This window comes from Schistocerca piceifrons, chromosome 5, assembly GCF_021461385.2.
Source record: "Schistocerca piceifrons isolate TAMUIC-IGC-003096 chromosome 5, iqSchPice1.1, whole genome shotgun sequence".
Classification (NCBI taxonomy): domain Eukaryota; kingdom Metazoa; phylum Arthropoda; class Insecta; order Orthoptera; family Acrididae; genus Schistocerca; species Schistocerca piceifrons.
In genome coordinates, this window is record NC_060142.1 from 288,358,831 (window position 1) to 288,373,846 (window position 15,016).

Sequence of the window (15,016 nt, forward strand, 5' to 3'; positions counted from 1 at the left end):
TCGGGGTGGGGAGGAGAAGGTGGAATGAAAGAGGGGGGGCTTGGGGCAGATGAAATGAGACAGGATGGTACGAGCAGATGTACTACAGAGAGCCTCAGAAGGTGATGAGGAGGGAGTGGTGCGTGGAGGAGGTCGATATAAGGTGGGGAGGGGGGGAGGGGATATGGACAGGGTCAGGGGGAGGAGGAGACTGACAGAGAGAGAGATGGATAGATAGATAGATAGATAGATAGATAGAGAGAGAGAGAGAGAGAGAGGCTGTTTTGTTTTTTACCGGCACTTCTATTAACATATATGTTTAGTTCTGTCACATCTAAATCAGCTATGAGATAATTTACGTGTTTGAGGCATAGTGTAATTTTTTTCGCTTCGTAAAATCAAAATATTTATCGTACACTTGCAGTTGATACATTAGATTTGAAAAAATAAGCTTTACAAATCAACTGTATCAAAGATGAATAATTAACAAGAGCCTTGTTATACATCATGGCAACGGCCTTGCCGCAGTGGCTACACCGGTTTCCGTGAGATCACCGAAGTTAAGCGCTGTCGGGCGCGGTCGGCACTTGGATGGGTGACCATCCAGGCCGCCATGAGCTGTTGCCATTTTTCGGGGTGCACTCAGCTTCGTGATGCCAATTGAGGAGCTACTCGACCGAATAGTAGCGGCTTCGGTCAAGAATACCATCGTAACGAGCGGAAGAGAGGTGTGCTGACCCCACGCCCCTCCTATCCGCAACCTCCAGTGAGGATGACACGGCGGTCGGATGGTCCCGGTAGGCCACTCGTGACCTGAAGACGGAGTGCTTGTTATACATCTGAAATGTACTGTATATCGAGCTATATTAGTATTCAAATAGTTGTTAATGCTTTATACATGTTTCCGTTTCTGCTGTTAAAACAGTGTCACATATATAAAACATAGATTTTTTTACAATTTCGTTGCTTTAGTATTTGGTCATTTAGAGATGAAAAAGATGGATTGGAATATTGAAAAGATTTTCGTTTACTTACAGCGTTTTCTCGTAATTTTTTTCACCCATATTACATGTGTTAGTTGTCTACCTGCTTGCTTCACATTTACCATTATCAGTACTAATATTTTCCATATGATGTAAACTCATAAATATCGTTCATCCAGATTGTTGGTTTTATTTCTGTTGCTTTTCATTTGTCTGAAACGAGTAATTCTACATTGTTAGGAACTGTAAGTCTTATGCACTTACAGTACACGAGTGTTAAGAACCAAAACAGCATTCAGCTTTGAACTATCAACTCATGAAAAATGGTCGAGAATTAAGTCTATAATTCAAGTTGGTGGCAAGGCCAAGTTGCATTTCGAGGCTCTCTCACTGGGTGTGTCGTCGTACACGAATTTAACCCTTCTGATAACCCCTTCTCGACAGAGTACGTGAATAAATGCGCTACCTCTAAACGTACGTATATGGATAACGTCAACTACTGCCTGTCACACCGTGGACGGAAACACGCGCTGCGACCCGTCACCGTCGCGTCGCAACTGGCGCTTTGCAGTAGCCGCATTAGCCGACATTATCGCACAGCGCAGCCGTGAAGTGCTGACTGTGATATCTGCGGCAATGATTCCGGCTGGCAATCAATCAAAACACGCCTCCGCACCGCCGCCGACCGGAGGCAGCTCCGACAAATTCCGACGTCAGGCCGCAGTGACAAATTACACTCCCTCCTTATGACTCACTGTGCCTGCTACATGCTGTTGCTCTCAAGCATACGGCGTGTTTTCATGTTACGAACGAATGAAAGGATTAGTGGCCTAGTAAGCATATGGTTTCTTTCTTGTATCATTCTACAAATTTTATTCTTCACTTAATCGATTAGGCTTTAAGAGCTTTCCAGGTCTTCCTTCTCCGCTTCTACCTGTTGATATATAAAATAAAATACTTGGAAAACGGTGAAGAATTACACTCAAGGTCCAAAAAACGTCTCACCACGAAGGGGTTTGGCAAATTGGCCTGATATGGAACTTCATTCTGTAGGTAGGCTGTTTAGGTTTTTATGTTGGTAACGCCACGTAGCGCTCTGTATGAAAATCACTGACTTTGCTGTGTGCAGTCTGTGGTTGGTTTGCATTGCTGGAATTTTTGCTATTGTAGTGTTGGGCAGTTGGATGTGAACAGCGCGTAGCGTTGCGCAGTTGGAGGTGAGCCGCCAGCAGTGGTGGATGTGGGGAGAGAGATGGCAGAATTTTGAGAGCGAATGATCTGGACGTGTGTCCATCAGAAAGAGTAAATTTGTAATACTGGATATCATGAACTGATATATATATATATATATATATATATATATATATATATATATATATATATATATATATATATATGATGACCTTTGAATATTATTAAGGTAAATACATTGGTTGTTCTCTATCAAAATCTTTCATTTGCTAACTATGCCTATCAGTAATTAGTGCCTTCAGTAGTTAGAATCTTTTACTTAGCTGGCAGTTTTGGCGCTCGCTGTATTGCAGCAGTTCGAGTAACGAAGATTTTTGTGAGGTAAGTGATTCACGAAAGGTATAGCTTATTGTTAGTCAGGGCCAATCTTTGGTAGGGATTATTGAAAGTCAGATTGCGTTTCGCTAAAAGTATTGTGTGTCAGTTTAGTGTTGATCAGAATAAGTAAAGAGAGAAATGTCTGAGTACGTTCAGTTCTGCTCAGCTGTTTGACAATCAAATAACGTAGAGGTTTATCAGCACAGTAATTCACAAACTTTTCTAAGGGGATGTTTCAACACAAGTATTGACGGCAAATGAAAAATTATAAACTACGGTGACCGATGCATGATGGGTGACACTGCAGCGCAATTCCACCGTTCAGTTGACAAGGATGGTAAACAGGGGACACGTCGATACCAGGGCATAAAGTTTTTGTGGGTTTCATTCCGCGTTCTTATTTAGACAGGAACCGTGCTTACTAGATAGGCGCGTGAATAATATACACAGATGTCAACATTTGAGATAGAGGACGTGTAGTTGGACTCAGAGAAGCTGGCTGGATAATCGGAGAATGCCTCGACATTTAAATAAGAGCGATGCCACTATTCGACGACGTTGCTAGGAATGGGTGAACCGTCGCTGGAAACAGTATCAGGAAGGAAGTAGTGGACCTAGGGAACGTGAGGACCGAGCAGTCATCAAAGAGGCACTCACAGTCCCGGATTCATCATCATCATCGCTCCGACTCTAGTTGATATCTGTACAACATGCCCATTTGTAGTGATATCGGCCTGGATTCTCAGTGACTGGAGTAGAATTGCCTTCACTGATGTGTCCCGCTTTGAATTGAGTCCTGAAGACCAGCGAAGACGTGTCTGAAGATGCCCCAGACAAAGGTGGGATACCAGTCCGACTGTGGCCAGCTATAAGGCTGGACAACCAGGAGTGCTAGGCTGGGGTGCCATTTCACTTCACAGTAAGACCACTATGGTTGTCATATGTGGCACCCTTACAGCTCAGCGCTACGTCGACGATATTCAATGTTCAATTTTGTTGTCCTTCAATCGAAGCAATCCTGGGCTGACATTTCAGCAAGATAATGCACGGCCGCATGTGGCGAAAGTTTCTACTGCCTGTCTTCGTGCCAGCAAGGTCACAGGATCTGTCCTCAGTTCAGAACGTATGGATCCATTAGGTCACGACCCTCTAACCAACTCGGGATCTTGCCCATCTAACGCTTTAATTGGGCAGAATTTGACAAGGTGTCCCTTAGGAGGAGTCAAACAACTATTTGCATAAGGCCCTGAGGTGGCTCAATGCGTTACTGACATGCTCTTTCGCTGAAATAACCACCTCTGGCCGTAATAACGGCCTTGATACGCCTGGGCATTGAGTCAATGGCGTGTACAGATACAGCTGCCCATCCAGCTTCAACATGATACCACAGTTCATCAAGAGTAGTGACTGGCGTATCGTGACGAGCCAGTTGCTCGGCCACCATTGTCCAGACGTTTTCAATTGGTGAGAGATCTGGAGAATGTGCTGGCCAGGGCAGCAGTCGAACATTTTCTGTATCCAGAAAGGCCCGTACAGGACCTGCAACATGCGGTCGTGCATTATCCTGCTGAAATGTAGGGTTTAAATAAATCATACATTTTTTTCTAAAATTGTAATAATTTGTCTTTTAATGTACGTCGCCTCTACCGATTTCCGCCGCATACATTCGAATTCTTCCTTCGTGGTGAGTCTTTTCAGGGAATGTATTTAGCATTTGCTAATCTGTGCCATGGATTTTGTAAATCAGGAGCTCCGATTAACTACAATACTAGTAATTGCTAGATGCCTTGGCGTACAAAGAGAGTCTATTATTCACGTAAACAGCGTAGTTACGACTATACGATGTAGTTCTTAGAAAAATTTAAGCGGTCGTCTGCAACGTATGCCCACCGCAGATCGCTCGAGTGCGTCTTGGTTTCTGTAGATTCGATAGACCTCAACACTGCCCCTATCTGTGCAAACAGCCACTGAACCTGTGAACGTGCTTCATCCCACGAAAAAATAGCGAATGCCAAACAGCGCTGACACCACTATTCTACCAAATTGACAGAGTTGTGCCGCATTGATAAATGCTAAATGAAATGTCGCGGTGTTCAGTTTACTTCCGACAAGGGCCGAGGAAAAGCGTGTGACAGAAAATCCGCACTCGGCCAGCGCACGGTGCACGTATGAAAAACAGATAAATGTCGTGTGGCTAGGGCCTCCCGTCGGGTAGGCCGTTCGCCTGGTGCAGTCTTTCGATTTGACGCTACTTCAGCGACTTGCGCGTCGATGGGGATGAAATGATGATGATAGGGACAACGTAACACCCAGTCCCTGAGCGGAGAAAATCTCCGACCCAGCCGGGAATCGAACCGGGGCCCGTAGAATTGACATTCTGTTGCGCTGACCACTCAGCTACCGGGGGCGGACGTGCACGTATGAAGTTTGGTACCCGTGGCCGGCCCTGCTTTAGAGTGTGTGATGTATGTCGTACGCGTAGCTCCGCGACTGGAGGTTCTGTCGTAGTCGAGAGATCAGGCTCTACCTGACTGGAGCCGAGTGAAGACTGCAGACATGTTTGGAGCATCTCGCCTTCTTCGCCGCAGCCCGCGGTTGGAGTTTCGCTTACGTAAGTGTGGCTGGCCACAGAGCATTGCCGCGGCGCGCCGCGCAGTCTGAGGCGGCCAGCTCCACACCGCAAGGCCGAACAGCAGCCGGTTACGCCGGGCCGGCTCAGCTGGCGAGCGGGACGGAGTTCTGTCTCCCAGCTGACCTGCAGTACACGAGGCGAGAGCGGCTCTCGTGCTCCTGGCAGCGCCTTCATATTGGAGGAGGGTTGGGGGGTGGTGGTGATGGAGGCGGTAAAGTGCAAGCCACGACACTGTCAGGTTGCGGGATCGAATCCCACATGCCTGAATTTTGCAGTCTCCCTTTCCAACCGCCTTCGCCTCTCAATGATTTGAATATATGCCAAGAACGACAACTGGTTCGATTCCCTGGCTGGATTAGTGGGATATGTTAAGGGCGTACAAGTAGCGTCAAGTGCAAAGAACTTGCAAACAGGCGACATCATACGATGCGGATTCCTTAATTTTCGGGACTGGTGCTGTCATCTGGAAAGTAGGACTAGCAGATTTAGCACCGCTAGGTGGCGAGAGCTGCATATCTGATGAGTCAGTGTGCGGAGTGGCACTCCGCTGAGAAAGCGTGTTGTGTGTCCACAGTGATTTCCGTAGTACTCTGTGTTTGGTGTGTGGCGATTTTGCTATGGATCGGCGAACAGAACAGCGCGTGTGTATCAGATTCTGTGCGGATCTCGGGAAAAGTGCTACGGAGACCCTTGCAATGATTCAACAAGTGTTTGAGGGGGCAGAGCATGAGCCGTACGCGTGTGTTTGAGTGGAACAGCCCAGGCTCTCCAAGACCCAAAAAAGCGAGACAGGTGAAGAGCAAAATGAACAGCTTCAGCATCGTTTTCTTTGGTACCGAGGGAATTGCGCACAAAGAACTCGTTCGACGCAACCAAACAGTGAACTGCGCGTACTACTGTGACGTTTTGCGATGGCTCCGTGAAAACGTGCGGCGACGACAGCCCGAGCTTTGGCGTCAATATAACTGGCTGCTGCTTCACAACAACGCGCCCTGTCACACGTCTTTGCTCACCGGTACCTTTATGGCAAAAAAACAACATGGCGGCTGCACCCCACCCACCGTACTCGTCAGATTTGGCACCTTGCACCTTCTCGCTATTCCCAAAACTGAAACTCAAGTTGAAAGGCCGTCGTTTCGACACTCCAGAGAGGATTCAAGAAGCATCTCTGGCGGTGATGAACACACTCAAAGAACAAGACTTCTAGAAAACGTTTGACCAGTGGCAGAAGCGCTGGGACCGGTGTGTACATGCGGATGGGAACTACTTCGAGGGTGATGGTCACCATTAGTCCAAAGGCAAAGTTTTCAACAGATGGCAGCACCAGTCCCGAAAATTTTGGGTAGCACTTCGTATCCCTCTTGAGAGTCTCCAAGCCATTCATGTCCTACGAATTCACTTCCAGCTTCCTGAGCACGATTCCAGGACTGTTTAGAAATTTTAATTGTTACTGATTTTTCCCTCTATTACATACTGTGCCAAGGCGGCTCGGTTTGCTGGCCAAACTACCTCTGGCACGGGTATCGATAGTCACCTCCCTTATGAATTATCTTTGGTTTTCCTGGTTGATGTGTGGAGTCTCGACAAGGAGGCAGAGTGGTGAAAGGCGCGTGACGGATGGAGGAGGGCTGGGGCAGCAGTGTCTGGCGTCGGGGTTTGACTGGGCCGATCTGGGTTTGACAACGCGTGTACCCAGCCTTATCGCTGAGCGACTTGTCGAATGTTGGTCAGCCGCTAAAGGTGACGAAGGAGCCTCCTCCTGTTATTTGAAAAGGATTTAAAAGGGTAACTGACGGTGGGGAGAGTGCACCTTAACGTACTTTATATTTTCTGGGCCTTTGATTTTGTTGTTTAAAGGAAAATTGGCGCAATATTATTGTGTCTTGTTCAGGGAATAATATGTATTTGTTTACTCTGCAGATAGCCTTGGCTTGAGAGTGGCCAGTAGTTATCAGTGCGTCTTCTGTAAAGCCACGTGATTCTGTTAATTGGTAAACCGCTTGTGTGCACCCGCTTGGGATGCGATGTTATGAATTGAAGTGGTAACAACGGTGAGTGGTACTGTACCCGATGGCAATGTCATAGTACTGTATCAGGTACTGGGTATGAATTTGAAATATGATTGTGATTCAGTAAGGTGTACTTATTCTAACGTAAGTTGATGTGTTTTAGTCATAACTGAATTACGTAGGCCTATTACTGAGTGAAATTCTCTGCTTTGCTTAAGCTCACCTTAACTAGTGTTTCCTAAAGTAAGCAATACTTATTCATGCCTCAGGGGGTTTAACTGCAACTGCTCTGTTTGTGCCTGCACCTTGTCAGTTACACTCGTATGTACTCGCTTATCATCTTACCTAGACTGAGGCGTAAGTATTTATTGTGTTCGACAAATCCATTCTAATTACCTCTGTCAATCTTCGTGAGTTTCCTCTGAGCTGATTAAAAGCCCTGTTTATTTTATCTGAGGTTACAAATTGTATTTATCTTGCTAAAACGAGTCTCATCATTTGTTAGTATATATTCTGTTATTGTTTGAGACTACTGCCTCGCGTGTGATTTATGTTCACAGTTGATTGCGAAACACGCGAGTCTACCTTGGTGTTTGCAGCTGTGACTTCTGCCCGTACCTTGGCGGCATCCTGCCCAACGCACGAGGTCTATGCGGGAGCGCTTTGTCGTCTGTCATAACTAGCAAAATATGAGTAATTGTTCCTTGGAGCTAAAACTGGGTTGAGCGACTGACGCCAGGGTTGTACACTGTGGAGTTCAGCGGGATTAACTCATGAACTCTTGTAAATTGTAAGCAAGCTGTTGATCATCTTACTGTTCGTAGAAGAAGAGTGTTCAAATTCTGTACTAATTGTTCTTCATGAAATGAGATGTGCTCCGTATTTGGTAGATGTTTCCCTTTACTGAACGACTCAAATTGCATTCTTACTGTCCATAAACTCAGATGCTTTGTGTTTATTGAACACTGCTTCCTTTTGCTTAAATTGGTAAATGTCAGTAGTTTGTCACTTTATATGTCACTATAATTCTGATGGTTTTCATGTTGTTATTAAGCTGGAATTTAATTTATCAGTGTGTTATCTTAAATAAATGGCTCTGAGCACTATGGGACTTAGCTTCTAAGGTCATCAGTCCCCTAGAACTTAGAACTACTTAAACCTAGCTAACCTAACGATATCACACACATCCATGCCCGAGGCAGGATTCGAACCTGCGACCGTAGCGGTCGCGCGGTTCCAGACTGTAGCGCGTAGAACCACTCGGCCACCCCGGCCGGCTATCTTAAATAAATGTTAATTTGGTGTAAACTATTAGCTATCTGATAGGTCTCCCTTCCACGTGTTGATTTTTGACCCTTTATGCTAAAACTAATAGGCGAGTGCATTTCATGTGTGATTCTATCTACCACACGGGTATACATAAACTGCCTTAAGCTTGTTGAAATGAAAATAATGGAGCAAATGAGGATGCCATGGATTAAATGCAATGACGTAGAACGACGTCTGGGAACTCCGTTCAGGAATTCGAGAGGTATGTACAGCCTGACTTTTTTTTGCTTTTTTTGCGTACGGGAACGTCACCGGCAGAAACTACAAATTAATTACACACGAAAATCTCTCTTCCCTTTTCTTCTGAACTGTGTAAGACAGTAACCTTATTGCCTCAGTGATGTGGCTGTGGCGAGACCAACCTCGAAACAGTCTATAGTTCCTCTGAGTTTGCGAACACTAACACAGTTTTTAACAGTACCGAAGGCGCACTCGTTTGAGTATCGTTGGACGCATGTTGGCGACGATTGTATCAACGCTTCAGAGATTTCTACGTTTCCGTTTGTTCCAGAAATGGGTAGTTCAATGGAACACAAGTTACGTTGTGAACAAAAGTCTCAGTATACTGTACTGGCCTTTTTTATTTTGAGTCATCAGCTTTCTGACTGGTTTGATGCTGCCCGCCACGAATTCCTCTCCTGTGCCAACTTCCTCATCTCAGAGTAGCACTTCCAACCTACGCTCTTAATTACTTGCTGGATGTATCAAAATCTCTGACCTCCTCTACAATTTTTACAGTCCACATCTCCCTCTAGTACCATGGAAGTTATTCCGTGATGCCTTAACAGATGTCCTACCATCCTCTCTTCATGTTTTCTGTGTTTTCCAAAGATTTCTTTCCTCTCTGATTCTGCAGAGAACCTCCTCATTCCTTACGTTATCAGTCGACGTTCTTCTGTAGCACCACATCTAAAATACTTCTATTGTCTTCTGTTCCGAATTTCCCCATAGTCCATGTTTCACTACCATACAATGCTGTGCTCGAAACGTACATTCTCAGAAATTTCTTCCGCAAATTAATGCCTATGTTCGATACTGGTAGACTTCTCCTGACTACGTACGCCCTTTTTGCCTGTGGTAGTCAGTTTTTTATGTCCTCCTTTCTCCGTCTGCTACGGGTTTTTTGCTGCCTAGGTAGCAGAATCTCTTAACTTCATCTTCCTCGTGATCACTAATCCCGATGTTAGGTTTCTCCCTATTCTCATTTCTGCTGTTTCTCATTACTTTCGTCTTTCTTCTATTTACTCTCAAGCCATGTTCTGCACTCATTAGATTGTTCATTCCATTCAACAGACCTTGTAAAACTTCGCTTTCACTCAGGATAGCAATGTGATCAGACAATCTTATCATTTATATCCTTTAACTTTGAATTTTAAAACCATCCTTGAACCTTTCTTGCCGGCCGGAGTGGCCGAGCGGTTCTAGGCGCTACAGTCTGGAGCCGCGCGACCGCTACGGTCGCAGGTTCGAAGCCTGCCTCGGGCATGGTTGTGTGTGATGTCCTTAGGTTAGTAGGTTTAAGTAGTTCTAAGTTCTAGGGGACTGATAACCTGAGCAGTTAAGTCCCATAGTGCTCAGAGTCATTTGAACCATTTTGAACCTTACTTTTACATCCGTCATTGCTTCTTCAATGTGCAGATTGAACATCAGGGGCGAAAGACTACATCCCTGTCCTACATCCTTTTTTACCGAGCCCTTCGTTCTGGCTCTCAACTTTTATTGTTCTCTTTTGGCTTTTGTACACATTGTATATTATCCGTCTTTCCCTGTAACTTATCCCCCGTTTTTCTCAGAATTTCTAGCATTTTGCACCATTTTACATTGTCGAGCGCTTTTTCCCATATAGACAAATTCTATGAATGAATGTGTCTTGATTTTTCTTTAGCCTTGCTTCCCTTATCAATCTCAACGTAAGAACTATCTCTCTGGTGCCTTGCCGGCCGAGGTGGCCGAGCGGTTCTAGGCGCTACAGTCTGGAACCGCGCGACCGCTACGGTCGCAGGTTCGAATCCTGCCTCGGGCATGGATGAGTCTGATGTCCTTATGTTAATTAGGTTTAAGTAGTTCTAAGTTCTAGGGGACTGAAGACCTCAGAAGTTAAGTCCCATAGTGCTCAGAGCCATTTGAACCATCTGGTGCCTTTACTTCTCCTAAAGCCAAATTGATCGTCCTCTAATACATCCTCAGTTTATTTCCGTTCTTCCGTTCTTCTGTATATAAATCTTGCCCAACAACTTGGATGTATGAGCTTTTAAACTGATTTTTACAATCTTGGAAATTGTGTAGTTGACGTAGTGGTATATCGCCAGGCTCATACATTCTACGCACCAATGCGAATAGTCGTTTTATTGCCACTTCCCCCAATGATTTTAGAAATTCCGATGGAATGTTGTCGATCTTTTTTGCCTTATTCGATCTTAAATCTTCCAAAGGTGCACCCACTAGTTACATAGATTAGCACTGAGCTAAGGGGAGTTCCCCCACATACTTCAGAACATTCCAGTACGGATTAGCACACGCTAAGTAATTTTCCACGCACTCTGCGTGTTTGCTGTTTTCTAGATCCCTGATGCTTCGTTATGTAACTCCACAACTCAGTACTCAAAAAACGATTCGAGCTGACTGTACTAAGCTCTAAGTGTTGTTTGTTAAGAACCAAATATACCACAATGTCACGCACACGCGACAGTCGCCTAAGGGATGTAGTGCGCTCAAGATTGTCAAAATGTCCTTTCAACAATCGAGGTAATCAGGAGAGCTGTACGTAAATGTGTGTGGCATAAATGGCTGTAAAACTGAAAGCGTTGTTCACTTTTCTGGCATATGGAAGTTGGTTCGACTCGTGTGTGTGTGTGTGTGTGTGTGTGTGTGTGTGTGTGTGTGTATGCGTGCGTGTGCGTGTTGCCATGTAATTATTGTCATTCTTTAGCCTGAGTATAGTCTGATTTTTTTACCGAAACCGGTAGCGTTTTAAGGATATGATACATGGCTGTTGTGCAAAACCATGATTTTTAAAAATATTTGAAAGCTATAAATCATCGAATACTCCAAGTAATACTATTTCCGTTCCTGTACAAGAAAGAAAATTTGTAAAATATTTCTAACCTTCAGTTCTGAACACATTTTTTGGGAGGATCCCCTGGTTGTAAGGCAACTATGGAAACTGTCAACGTCCTCCCAAATATTCCCAATCGGGAATCGCCCCAGCCCCACTTTCAGCGAACTGAGATTTTATTATAGTGAAATGAGCGCTGCAGTGGCCCGAATACAGGTAGAATAGGAACGAATATTTGAAAGATGTACAAAAGAAAAAAGTTAGACCTGGCTTCTTGCTCCCAATGCGCACATATTTCTACACTATCTGTAACCGGATTCACACGTACCAAACCTACGGTTCCTCTGACTGTTCAAAAAGTCTACATAAATCCAAAATTTGGCAGTGATAATGATTTTAAGCTCATCTCTATAAATAGAAACCATAATCCTGGGAAACTTATTTACCCTTCTATATTTAAGATCAGAAACTAGTGTTACTGAACTGTCTGGTTCGTATTGCTATAGAATAACCTGCTTTGTTTACTGAGATTACTAACTGTACGGTTTGAACATTAATAAGACCGACAAACTGCAGGGACAGATTCCTGCGTAGAAATGGAGGAAGAAAGGTCCTCTGAACATGTGTCCGGAAATGCATCGTTGCCACGTTAGAAGGCTCTGATGAATGAAAGTTCCACTGACCCGTTCCAGCTAATCGGGATGGTAGCGGTTGTCATGTAGGATACACATGACCGTGTTTTGGCAAGTACCATGTAAGCGGGCCATTTGCCTGGAGCTTGTACTAGGGCTGCTCTCAATGCCCTGTAGAACCAGGTTCTCCATATCTAGTATACGCACAGTCCGTAACCTCCTTGCACGTTTGCCTGTCTAAAAACTCGTGGTCACACAAACGTCCAAAAAGTGCTTGACATATTGTGTGATGTGGTTGGTGTCTGTGAGGGTACTTGTTTTGGTGTAGCAGTGCTGCCTCTCATCTGTTTCGATTTCCTTGGCCGTACGCAAACAACATCTCGGTTTGTTCCCGACATGAACATCGGGTCATTCTGCTTCATAGAGTACGCTGCGTCAATCACAAAACCGGCAACGTACAAGGAATACATGGTACGTGGTCAGAGGAACTTTCATTCGTCAGCGCCATCTATCATGGTAACGATGCCTTTCTGGACACATGTTCGTAGGACGTCTTGGGACCCTTTTTCCTCCATTTCCAGTCAGTTTGTCAATTTCGTTAGTGTTCACCCTCTAGTTATGAAGACCTAATATCGTGTTCGCGTAATTTTGTACAGTGGATGTGACTAGCTATTATGAAACATTCTACCAGATCATGAAAGGCAAATGCACCAGATCTACTGATTTTCTTTGATTCCATAACATCGCATATTGGACTGGTCAGTGTAAAATCTCGTCCGCCACTCGCGCTGGAAAGCTATCGCATCCAGTGTTTTACCAAAATACAGGTAGCAAAAATTACTTAAATTGTAGTGGTAAAAGCAGCAGATGAGGAAACCGGGTAGTTGAAGCCTCGCAACTTCTACGTTAGCGATTTTTTTTCCTAACGTGAAACTCGTTGTATTTCTTTTTAATTCATCAATTTTTCGACTGGTTTATAATTGTCTCCCATCTTTTCCTATAGTTCGCTAATCTTTGCAACTACGTGTCCGCCTCTGCAGCTGAGTGGTCGGGGTAGGTAGCTGCCATCTTGAGTAATCGTGTTCGATTCCCGATGCTGCCAAGGATTTTTCCTCATTGCGGGGACTTGTATAAGGTATACTTAGCCTCGTGATACCAATTGAGGAGCCGCTCGGAGTGGCCGAGCGGTTAAAGGCGCTACAGTCTGGAACCGCATGGCCGCTACGGTCGCAGGTTCGAATCCTGCCTCGGGCATGGATGTGTGTGATGTCCTTAGGTTAGTTAGGTTTAAGTAGTTCTAAGTTCTAGGGGACTGATGACCACAGCAGTTGAGTCCCATAGTGCTCAGAGCCATTTGAACCATTTGAACCAATTGAGGAACTACCTGACTGAGTAGTAGCGGTTCCACAGTCTTTAAAATCGGCAAAACGGCAGGGGAGCGGTATGTTGACCATATGTCCCTCCATTCCTGTCCGCATCACAGAGAAGGACACGGCGGTCGGTCGACACAATTCATTCTTCAGGCCCTGGACGAGGAGCTCGTTTTTGCAACTGTCAGTACTACATCTATCCTCTGTCATCTGTTTCTGCATATTTCAATTTTTGTCTGTTCTTCTATTTTTCCCATTTCATTCCTGGAACATCAGCAGGTACCCCATTGATTTGCCTTCCTGGTAAGGACATTTATAAACTTCGATCTTGATCTCTTCGTTTATTTGGTACTTTATCTTTGCATATAATTTTGAAGATTCTTCTATAATTCCACATTTCAAACGCTTTAGATATCTTCTTCTCTGGATTTCCGATGGTCACTTCACTTCAATATTATGCTTGAAACGCGTCGGCTATCAGTACCGACTTGGTGCGCAACCGTGACGCTCGCCAGTCTTCTGTTTCCTTCCAGAGTATAGAAGTTCTGATAGGTTGTACTGCCAGGCGGTGCTTAGCCGCGTATTCAGGCATTTTGGACTGCAGGAACCAATCAGAGCGCTCGTCGCGAAAATTTCAATTTGAGAGAACATGTCGAAATTGCATCCCACTCTGGGCTCAGATTTCATATTGTGGGGACACACTGGTGGTAGTTTTCAAATGGAAGATGCAGATCTGCGGTTTCAGCATGTGATCCATTCAGAACCATGTGGCCAAGTAGGTGGAGATATCCAGTGAGACTCTCTCTCTCTCTCTCTCTCTCATATATATATATATATATATATATATATATATATATATATAATCACCTCCCCTACATCTTTCAGCTAAAATTTCAATGGAAATAGCGCTTTCATTGTAATATTTTTGGTTTTGTTAAATAACTAAGCCACTGAAGAATATTTTTCGATATTTGACATGAACTTCAATCACATACGTGACGTCGTCTATCCAATACATAATCTTTTTGGGCATTAGAATATCTTTCTGCCACAATTTGCGTTGTTTTCCTTGTATTAAAAGATTTTCTTTGTCTGAGCGTGGCTTTACATGTTTGCACTAGTAACGGGTTTCCTGATGGTACCTGGTCCCTTTTTAACCGTCTTACTTCAATACGAAATGCTCTTTCCTTACCTTGCCACGCAGTCTTACGTTGTATTTTGCAACATTTACAGCTATCAAGTAATCTGACGTGAAGCAACTTGCTGATGCACGCAAATCGGAGCAGCAACATTATCAGACCTATCTCTTCACAGTAACTTCTTGATTATTTGTTCGGATTTGAAAGTTCTTGTCTTGAATGCCTACTTTCCGAACGTAGAGAAGGCAGTGCATTGCCTTACACAAGTTAGACAAAGAGAGAGAGGCCACATGGTTCTGAATTGACCTCAAGCGAGTCC

General features: G+C 44.5%; 1 pseudogene; it reads left to right on the forward strand.

Annotated features, from left to right (window-relative positions):
• The first annotated feature begins 488 nt into the window (after window positions 1-488).
• On the forward strand, window positions 489-606 carry LOC124799862 (annotated as a pseudogene).
• The last annotated feature ends 14,410 nt before the right edge of the window (window positions 607-15,016 follow it).